Raw genomic sequence first — 10780 nt, 5'->3', positions numbered from 1 at the left:
CCCCCCCCCCCCCCCCCCTATGGAATCCAAAGGACTGGAATTTTCGACGTTGGTAGGATTAGCCCTTGCTGCCCCCCCATGGAATCCAGAGGACAGGAATTTTCGACGTCGGTAGGGTTTGCCCTTGCCGCCGCCCCCCCCCCTATGGAATCCAAAGGACTGGAATTTTCGACGTTGGTAGGGTTTGCCCTTGCTGCCCCCCATGGAATCCAAAGGACTAGAATTTTTCGACGTTGGTAGGGGTTTCCCTTGCCCCCCCCCCCATGGAATCCAAAAGACTAGAATTTTTTGACGTTGGTAAGGTTTTCCCTTGCTGCCCCCCCATGGAGTCCAAAGGACTAGAATTTTTCGATGTTGGTAGGGTTTGCCCTTGCCCCCCCCATGGAATCCAAAAGACTAGGATTTTTCAACATTGGTAGGGTTTGCCCTTGCTGCCCCCCCATGGAGTCCAAAGGACTAGAATTTTTCGACATTGGTAGGGTTTGCCCTTGCCCCCCCCCCCCCCCCATGGAATCCAAAAGACTAGAATTTTTCGACGTTGATAGGGTTTGCCCTTGCTGCCCCCCCCATGGAATCCAAAGGACTAGAATTTTTCGAAGTTGGTAGGGTTTGCCCTTGCTGCCGCCCCCCCATGGAATCCAAAGGACTGGAATTTTCGACGTTGGTAGGGTTTTCCCTTGCTGCCCCCCCATGGAATCCAAAGGACTAGAATTTTTCGACGTTGGTTGGGTTTGGCCTTGCCCCCATGGATTCCAAAGCACTGGAATTTTTCCATGTTGGTAGGGTTTGCCCTTTTGACGTTGATAGGGTTTGCTTTTTCGACGTTGGTAGGGTTTGCTCTTTCGACGTTGGTAGCGTTTGCCCTTGCCCCCCCCCCCCCCCACATGGAAAAAAAATTGTCTACCCCCACTTTTTTTCTACCCAGAGTCCTTTGCGGCATTGCTTTGGTTTTGAAGATATTAGCAAGATCTCTTAATCATCCAAACCCCAATCACATGCTGCATTTAACGAGATAGAAAATATGATTAATTCCTTAAGAGCTTTGGCTGGTCTATGGGGAGGGACGGAATGATGAGTGAGGCTTCGGATACTGAATTAATATTTGCATATTCCTGTGTTGACTTAACCCGTTTAGGATGGGATACGGCGCAATATAGGCAGCTGTCAATCACGCTGAAGGGGGTTTAGGGTTAAATAAACCCAATTTTTTTTTTTTTATGTGTATTCAGACAGGTAGACCAATAGGGATTGGCGTCCATATGTACCATATGTTTTATATGTATAGATGAGCAGCTTATACATAATTGATGTATCCTCTGTGCATATACACCTTCATAGCCAGACAGAGACAATATAATGTCAATAGATACATGAATTTTTAAAGAGAACGTCTTCATCATTATTATAATTATCCTATCTTAGTCATCCTTAGAATTACAAATATCACATGTCAGGACTTCAGTATTTAGTAAATGACAAATCAAATTGAAGCTAATTAATAAAAGAGAGAACGCCTGTCTATTAGCAACCCTTCCGATTCGTCTTCCTGAAGCATCCAAGCTGTGGACAATGCCTGCACCTCTCCCTGCCCAGAAAGAAGCCAACATCTCTTGTGTTTCCACATAACCGTAACCTTCCCTTACCAAAATTTCTGTATATTTTGCCCCCTCTTTTTTTTTCCACCCTTGAGTCGCCCACTTCGCACGCAAACCCTCCTAAAAAAAACGCAGCCTGCGAAATTGCTCCACAATAAACCACTTCTTTCCCAGTCGCCTTAAATCACATCATCATCACCATTCAAGTCAATTGCCAAGCCCTGGCCCGGAATGTCAATGATTCCTGCCGAAAAAAACATCCATCTGGAAAAGTGCGTTTGAGAGGGGCAGATGATCGGAGTGTCGCTTCTCAGAGGAGTGGACGTTTAATCATTCCCGGGGTGATTTAGATCATATTATTTCTCACTGGAAACTAACTAGCTGCCTCCCGAAAAAGAACATATGATGGATGGACGGGAGCAAGGGCGACAAAGAAATTACTAGAACTGCAGACAAAATTGAAAATAAGATGTGTTTATTGGTCACTTACACATAGAAGGGGGGGGGGCTCAGTCCTTAGTCCTTTGGGGGAGAGGTCTCTTAGCTGTGGGGGAGCCATAAGTCCCAGCACTGCTTGTGGTTCCATCGTCAATGACAACCTTTCAGTTAACTGCTTGTACATGTAAAAGGGGCTAAGGCTTTGACAAGAGATCTGGCTTTGGAGAAGATGGGCTCAGTTCTTAGTCCTTTGGGGGAGAGGTCTGTTAGCTGAATGGGAAACCATAAGTCCCAGCACAACCTGTGGTTTCATCGTCAATAGCAACCTTTTAGTTGACTACTTGCACATATAAGAAGGGCTTGGACTAAGGCTTTGAGGTCTGCTAGCTGCAGGAGAACCATAAGTCCCAGCACAACCTGGGGTTCCATCGTCAATGGCAACCTTTCAGTTGACTACATGCACATATAAGAAGGGCTTGGACTAAGGCTTTGAGGTCTGCTAGCTGCAGGAGAACCATAAGTCCCAGCACAACCTGTAGTTCCATCATCAATGGCAACCTTTCAGTTAACTGCTTGTACATGTAAAAGGGGCTAAGGCTTTGACAATAGATCTGGCTTTGGAGGAGAGGGGGCTCAGTCCTTAGTCCTTTGGAGAGAGGTCTGTTAGCTGAATCGTCAATGGCAACCTTTCAGTTGACTACTTGCACATATAGAAAGGGCTTGGACTAAGGCTTTTGAGGTCTGCTAGCTGCAGGGGAACCATAAATCCCAGCCCCACTTGTGGTTCCATCATGAATGACAACCTTTCTGTTAACAGCTTGTACATGTAAAAGGGGCTAAGGCTTTGGCAATAGATCTGGCTTTGGAGAAGAGGCGCTCAGTCCTTAGTCCCTTGGAGAGAGGTCTGTTAGCTGAATGGGGAACCATAAGTCCCAGCACAACCTGTGGTTCCATCATCATTGGCAATCTTTCAGATGACTGTTTGCACATATATGAGGGGTTTGGGCTAAGGCTTTGGAGAAACAGGGGTCAGGTCTTTGGAGAGAGGTCTGTTGGCTAAGGGGGGACCATAAGTCCCAGCACAACCTGTAGTTCCATTATAAATAGAAATCTTTAGTTGACTGCTTGCATATATAAGAGAGGCTCAGGTTAAGGCTTTGGAGAGAAGTCTGTTAGCTGTATAGGGAACCATAAATTCCAGGACCACTTGTGATGTCACCTTACCATCAATGGCAGCCTTTCAGTTGACTACTTGCACACATAAGAAGGGCTTGGGCTAAGGCTTTGTAGGTCGGCTATCTGCAGAAGAACCATAAGTCCTAGCACAACCTGTGGTTTCCTTCATATATTGCAACCTTTCAGCTGACTGCTTGTACATACAAGAGGGGCTTGGGCTAAGGCTTTGAGGTCTGCTTGCTGCAGAAGAACCATAGGTCCCAGCATAGGTACCAGCATGGTAGCAGGTTGGCTAGCTGCAGACGAACCATAGGTCCCAGCACAACCTGTAGTTCCATCATAAATGACAACCTTCCAGTTGACAACTTGCACACATAAGAGGGCGTTTGGCTAGGGCTTTGGAGAGAGGTCTGTTAGCTGAGGGGGAGCCATAGGTACCAGCACAACCTGTGGTCACATCATCAATGGCAACCTTTCAGTTGACTGCTTGCACAATTAAGAAGGGCTTGGGCTAAGGCTTAGTACGTCGGCTAGCTGCAGAAGAACCATAGTTCCCAGCACAACCTATGGTCACATCATCAATGGCAACCTTTCAGTTGACTGCTTGCACAATTAAGAAGGGCTTGGGCTAAGGCTTAGTAGGTCGGCTAGCTGCAGAAGAACCATAGTTCCCAGCACAACCTATGGTCACATCATCAATGGCAACCTTTCAGTTGACTGCTTGCACAATTATGAAGGGCTTGGGCTAAGGCTTAGTAGGTCGGCTAGCTGCAGAAGAACCATAGTTCCCAGCACAACCTGTGGTCACATCATCAATGGCAACCTTTCAGTTGACTGCTTGCACATAATAAGAAGGGCTTTGAGGTCTACTAGCTTCAGAGAGAACCATAAGCCCCAGCACCACTTGTGGTTCCATCATCAATGGCAATCATCCAGTTGATTGCTTGCACATTATAAGCTATATCCCAACACTCATGATCACAGCTCAGTCTTGCTTTTGCTATCCAACGACCCTTAAAAAAATCATTGTTTGATTTTTTTTCCCTCTCCTCTGGGTAGCATATGGTAGATTAGAGAGAGATTAAAGGGATGTTTTTCTGGATAACATTAGACGTGGTCTGCATTCTACGACTGTCCACTTTGCTATTTATCTATTTTTTTTTCTCTAGTAATTCTATCTGCCCTGATCATAGACATTATTCAAATTTCCCCACTGCCTTTAAAACTCATCCGTGAATTCCTGTCTGTTCTTTTTTTGTAAGATTCTAGACAATAGACTGTTGAATTCAAATGAAAATCCGTGAAACAATTTGCCTCCATTTACCGCCGGCTAACCCCTTGCTGGCCAGACGATGCGACCTCCCAGGAGGAGAAAATTGCTGTTAGCCAGAGAATTGAATTGTAGTGAAGTAGAGAGAGGGAAAAGCTGAAAACCCGTGGAAAACCCTTTTCTTTTCACATTTTTTTTCTTTTTTCAGAGCCTAAAATAGAGCGAGAGATTCCCAGTGTAATTGTACAAGCTATCAGAATGTCTTAGCAGCTTTTAGGTGCAATCACAGCAAACTTGTGATGAAATTTTCTCACTTTTGCAAAAAAAAAAAAAATCACCGGTCTCGTTTTAGTCAATGCAGAATAGCATGTGAGCATGTGGCGTTCTCCGGGGGATTTTTATCTAACCCTCCAGCCTGTTTATTGACTCAAATTGTGCCCTCTTGCTCTTCATAAAGGGCCCATTGGGCATCTACAATTGCCTAACAGCCTACAAAAAAAATAAAAATATTCACTGGAAGAACACAAGATCCTTGGAAGTGGGGGGGGGGGGGGGGGGGGTAATTGGCAAGCACAAATAACGGATCAGCTCAACAAGTCCCAGTAGATTTTCTGTCCTCCAGGGACTGCAAAGACCACTCATGGATCTTTACCCTACTGGATCCTCTTATCTACACCAACCTCAGGAAGCAACCACAAAATATTAGCCTTTTTCTTATAATTGCACAAACGATCTGATGGACTATCTGGGTTCAAATTGCTTGGCGTGGGTTTCATGAGCTGTAAACGGAATTTGGGGGTGGGGGGGGGGGTTCTCTATCACCTCCAACCATTGCTTCTTCAAGGCTCAGATTTTAGGCTTAAATCTGGTGGAACATTTAAATTCAACAAAACAAATGACAAGGTCTGGGTTAATTTTTCTATTGCAGAATTTATCTAATGGAATATCTGGGTTCAAATTTCTTAGCGTTGGTTTTATAAGCCGGAATGGAATTTGGAGGGGAGGGAGGGGGGGGGGGGTTCTCTATCACCTCCAACCATTGCTTCTTCAAGGCTCAGATTTTAGGCTTAAATCTGGTGAAATGGTGAAATATTTAAATTTAACAAAACAAATGCCAAGGTCTGGGTTCATTTCCCTATTGCAGAATATATCTAGTGAACTATCTGGGTTCAAATTGCTTTGGCATGGGTTTCATAAGCTGGAATTTAATTTGAGGGGTTCTCTATCACCTCCAACCATCACATCCTCAAGGCTTTAAATATTAGGCTTAAATCTGGTGGAATATTTCAATTCAACAAAACAAATGACAAGGTCTGGGTTAATTTCCCTATTGCAGAATTTATCTAATGAACTATCTGGGTTCAAATTGCTTTGGCATGGGTTTCATTAAGGGGTTCTCTATCACCCCCAACCATCACGTCTTCAAGGGTTAAACATTAGGCTTAAATCTGGTGGAATATTTCAATTCAACAAAACAAACAAGGTCTGAGTTCTGGAATCTTAATTAGATGAGGAATGTGGGGGGGGGGGGGTCTTGATTGGGGAGCATGGTGGGGTTGAGGGATGCAGGCAAGTGTTGCCATTGACTCCTACGTTAGAACAGTGATTCGCACAAGGTTAGCTGGTAATTATCCATATTGATGTAGTCTGTGTGTGTGTGTGTGTGAGGTCTGATCAGCTGCAGACTCACATTCTAGAAGCCCCATGTCTAATTTTCTGAGCCTGGGTGTATTAAAAGACCCATTAGGCACTGACATCCACTGATTGAGTCGTACACATAAAATGTCACCATTTAGCATCCATCCCTTACCAATGAACTAAAAAAAAATATATGCTTTTTTATATCATCACAGGTGATTTCGATAGGATTGAGTCAAGCACATGCCACCAGATGATACAAACCCATCATATTTGTGATCAGATGTGGATTTGCTTTTAAAACAGGAGGTAATTAGTTGCAGGAGGCACATGGTGAGATCTCAACCCAAGGCTAGCATGGTGAGATCTCAACCCAAGGCTAGCACGGTGAGATCTCAACCCAAGGGTAGCATGGTGAGATCTCAACCCAAGGCTACCAGGATGAGATCTCTAGCCAAGGCTACCAGGATGAGATCTCAACCCAAGGCTACCAGGATGAAATCTCAACCCAAGGCTACCATGGTGAGATCTCAACCCAAGGGTAGCATGGTGAGATCTCAACCCAAGGCTACCAGGATGAGATCTCAAGCCAAGGCTACCAGGATGAGATCTCAACCCAAGGCTACCATGGTGAGATCTCAACCCAAGGCGACCACGGTGAGATCTCAACCCATGGCTACCATGGTGAGATCTTAACCCAAGGCTACCATGGTGAGATCTCAACCCAAGTCTACTACCATAGTGAGATCTCAACCCAAGGCTACCATGGTGAGATCCAAACCCAAGTCTACCATGGTGAGATCTCAACCCAAGGCTAGCATGGTGAGATCTCAACCCAAGTCTACCATGGTGAGATCTCAACCCAAGTCTACCATGGTGAGATCTCAACCCAAGGCTTACCATGGTTAAAACCATCACCTAAAATTGGCGTCCCATTAGGGAAACATTAAATACTCCCCCCCTCCCCTTCCCCAATCCAGCTAATCAGCATGTGCTAGCATGATCTATGGCAGTAGGGGGTCCACACCGCTGACCCTCAACGTTGATAAAAGCTCAAGCATGGACTTCTTGCTGTGGAACTGTCTTCCTTTCAATAACCCCACCACCAGTGGTGCAGCAGCGTGTATTAAAAGCTTCTCTGTGCTTCACTGAAGGGCTGATTTATTCATGATGGTATAATACTTCTTTTTCATCCCTCCCGTGAAATATTCATACATGTATTTTATTCCCCGGCTCCCTGTGTGCTGGGCACACAATGTACTCTAAGGACCAGATCCTGCTGCTTCAATTCTAAAGGCGAAGGGGATGGAGAGAGAACTTAATAGACGAGAGGACAACAATCTTCCTGTAAATCTCAGCAATATTTGACCAGCGTCCAACCAGGACCCCCCCCAAAATTACACGAAATGTTGCAAAATCTCCCCAAAAATATCAATAGACTTAAGTTTTTTTGTTTCCCTTACCTGATTGCTTGCACTTGAGAATTCTTCACCACCTTCTGTAGAAAATTCCAGGTATTAAGCCAAGAGCCCCCCCACCCCCACCCCAAAGTATAATCCTTTTTCCACCAACGATAACCAAAATTGTGCAAAGTCTCAAAGCCCCAGCCAGTCCCTTTTTTTTGCCTCCAACGGTAGACAAGCCGGGGGGGGGGAAAAAAAATAAAAATGGAACGCAAGCCTTTATGGAAAATGCCCAGTTACAACAAATCCAATAAATGATTAGATCCAATAGAACAATCAAAGTCTTCTTCGGCCAAGCTCTGGTGACACAACAAGACGCCGGATCGCCTTCCCCATGAGATGCTTTTGCTTAAGATCCGCTGCTGCTGCTAGGCGTCTGAAGCTTCTCTATTTTTTTTTTATAATTTAAATTTTTTTTTTGCTACTCTCTATAGAAACTAGATCCAGTCCTCGTAGCCAGGGGCTGCATTAAGAATTACATCAGGCTTTTATAAGCTTTCCAGATCACACATTAGAGTGAGAGAAAGACAGAGAGAGAGAGAGAGAGAGTGGGGGAGAAGAGTGAGAGGAGGAAAGAAGAGAGAGAGAGAAGAGGAGGGGAGAGGATGCAGAGGAGCAAAAAGGATAAAAATGCACCCAAGAAGCCACACACCAGGGGGAGAGAGAAGTAAATTCGGCTTTATCCAAAGCAGGGCTGAGGATTGCTCCTCCAAGGTGCCTTCAGAAGCTGCTCCTGTTGCAGCCAGCCAGCCAGCCAGCCTAGTCCTGATGCAGTCAGCAGCCAGTGCAAAGACGCTGGGATGGATGCACAAGTTGGTAGCTGCAAAAAAAAAAAAAAAAAAAATGGGAGGGTGGGAAGGGGAGTAGCTAGACCCTGAGATGGAGACCAAACAGCTGCGGATGGCTCCAACTTGAATAGAAGGAATTCTGAACTCCGGATAAAGCAGCCCAGTTGTTGGGCGAAGGAACCATCCTCACCGGTGGCAAGGGCACCCCAGAAGCTGCGCCGGCGCTACCGCTGTCCATTTTTCCAGGGCAGCAACCGGGACGACCCCCCAAATGGATAGACCGAATCCGGAGAAGAAGAAAGAATGAATGAATGAATGAGTAACTTGTATAGCGCTACAAAACGCGAACTGAATCGCCTCCAGGCGTCCGCCTGTGTCTTCAGAAGAGTTGGGTCTTAAGCTTCTTCCCGAAGGCCAGATGGTTTTCTTCCGAGCGGATGTAGAGAAGAGCGTTCCATAGCCGGGGGACTTGCGAATCTTCGTTCGCCTATTGATTTGTATATAGGAATGTGCGAGGAGGTTCTGGTTAGTTCACCGCGGAGGGGGGCGAGGAGAGACCCCCCCACCTTACCAGGCAAACATAGGACTTTAACGACCTCTTGGGTTCTTTTTTTTTTTTTTTGGCCGAGACGGTGGAAAGAGACTGAAGAAAAGTCAGCGGAGAGAGGGATGCAGTATGGGGCCCCCCCCCCCCCCGTCCCCACCACCCTCCTCCTTGTGATTAACTGTGGATGTTACCATGGCGACAGCATCCAGCCATGTGTACCACACTGTAGAGAGATGCTTGTTCCTGCATTGTCCCCTTTCCTTGCACCTGAAGCCTCTAACACGAGTTGACACCAGGAGGTCTCTGCAACTGGGGGGGGGGGGGGGAGCCAACGAGATGTTGTAACTGGGGGGGAAGACAATGAGATGTTGTAACTGGGGGGGGAAGCCAATGAGATGTTGTAACTGGGGGGGAAGCCAATGGGATGTTGTAACTGGGGGGGAAGCAATGAGATGTTGTAACTGGGGGGGGGGGGGAGCCAATGGGATGTTGTAACTGGGGGGGGGAGCCAATGGGATGTTGTAACTGGGGGGGAAGCCAATGAGATGTTGTAACTGGGGGGTGGGGCAATGAGATGTTGTAACTGGGGGGGAAGACAATGGGATGTTGTAACTGGGAGGGGGGGGAGACAATGGGATGTTTTAACTGGGGGGGAAGCCAATAGGATGTTGTAACTGGGGGGGGGGGGAGCCAATGAGATGTTGTAACTGGGGGGGGGGGGGGGCAATGAGATGTTGTAACTGGGGGGGAAGACAATTGGATATTGTAACTGGGGGGAAGACAATGTGATGTTTAACTGGGGGGAAGCCAATAGGATGTTGTAACTGGGGGGGGGGAGACAAGGGGATGTTTTAACTGGGGGGGGGAGACAATGAGATGTTGTAACTGGGGGGGGGGAGCCAATGGGATGTTGTAACTGGGGGGGGGAAGCCAATGAGATGTTGTAACTGGGGGGGGGGGGAGACAATGGGATGTTTTACCTGGGGGGAAGCCAATAGGATGTTGTAACTGGGAGGGGGGGGGGAAGCCAATGAGATGTTGCTCTAAGTGGAAGGGAAAAAAAGAAAAAAAGAAATTAAAAAGAGAAAAGGGCATGGGGGGGGGGGGGGGGTGCCGGTGTGAGCTGTCTGTGGCATTCAGAAGGTATATATTGGTGAGGATTGGTGAGGAGCGGGAGGTTTGGATTGGCTGATGGGAGCTGCTGGTTGCAAAGGGGATGGTGGAGGGTTAATGGCAGAAATGGCTCCGCAGAGCGGCCGAGCTTAGGACAGATGTCCCTTTATGGGATGCATGTCTGTGTGGGAATCAGGGAGTCGAGCCTTAAAGGGGCCAGCACAGCGCAGAGCTACCCAATGGGCACATGGGGGAGGCGAGGAGGGTGCTGAGAGGGGGGCACATGGGGGGGAGAGGAGGATGCTGAGAGGGGGGCACATGGGGGGGAGAGGAGGGTGCTGAGAGGGGGGCACATGGGGGGGAGAGGAGGATGCTGAGAGGGGGGCACATGGGGGGGTGAGGAGGGGGCTGAGAGGGGGCACATGGGGGGGCGAGGAGGGTGCTGAGAGGGGGGCACATGGGGGGGAGAGGAGGGTGCTGAGAGGGGGCACATGGGGGGGAGAGGAGGGTGCTGAGAGGGGGGCACATGGGGGGGAGAGGAGGATGCTGAGAGGGGGGCACATGGGGGGGTGAGGAGGGTGCTGAGAGGGGGCACATGGGGGGGCGAGGAGGGTGCTGAGAGGGGGGCACATGGGGGGGAGAGGAGGGTGCTGAGAGGGGGGCACATGGGGGGAGAGGAGGGTGCTGAGAGGGGGGCACATGGGGGGCGAGGAGGGTGCTGAGAGGGGGGCACATGGGGGGGGCGAGGAGGG

At 48.0% G+C, this 10780-nt stretch overlaps 1 protein-coding gene across 2 annotated transcripts in view; it reads right to left on the bottom strand.

The window, feature by feature from the left end:
- Positions 1-8377, bottom strand: part of ADGRB1 (adhesion G protein-coupled receptor B1) — a 735432-nt gene extending 727055 nt beyond the window's left edge. For both annotated transcript variants that reach the window (XM_040352071.1, XM_040352072.1), the window contains exon 1: positions 7581-8377. The gene's annotated coding sequence lies outside the window, so the exon portion shown is untranslated. The remainder of the gene's footprint in view (positions 1-7580) is intronic.
- Between the last annotated feature and the right edge of the window lie 2403 nt (positions 8378-10780).

Source organism: Rana temporaria, chromosome 5, assembly GCF_905171775.1.
Source record: "Rana temporaria chromosome 5, aRanTem1.1, whole genome shotgun sequence".
In the NCBI taxonomy this organism is placed as follows: domain Eukaryota; kingdom Metazoa; phylum Chordata; class Amphibia; order Anura; family Ranidae; genus Rana; species Rana temporaria.
Note: the sequence above shows the minus strand (reverse complement) of the source record. Positions and strands in the feature narration are given on the sequence as shown.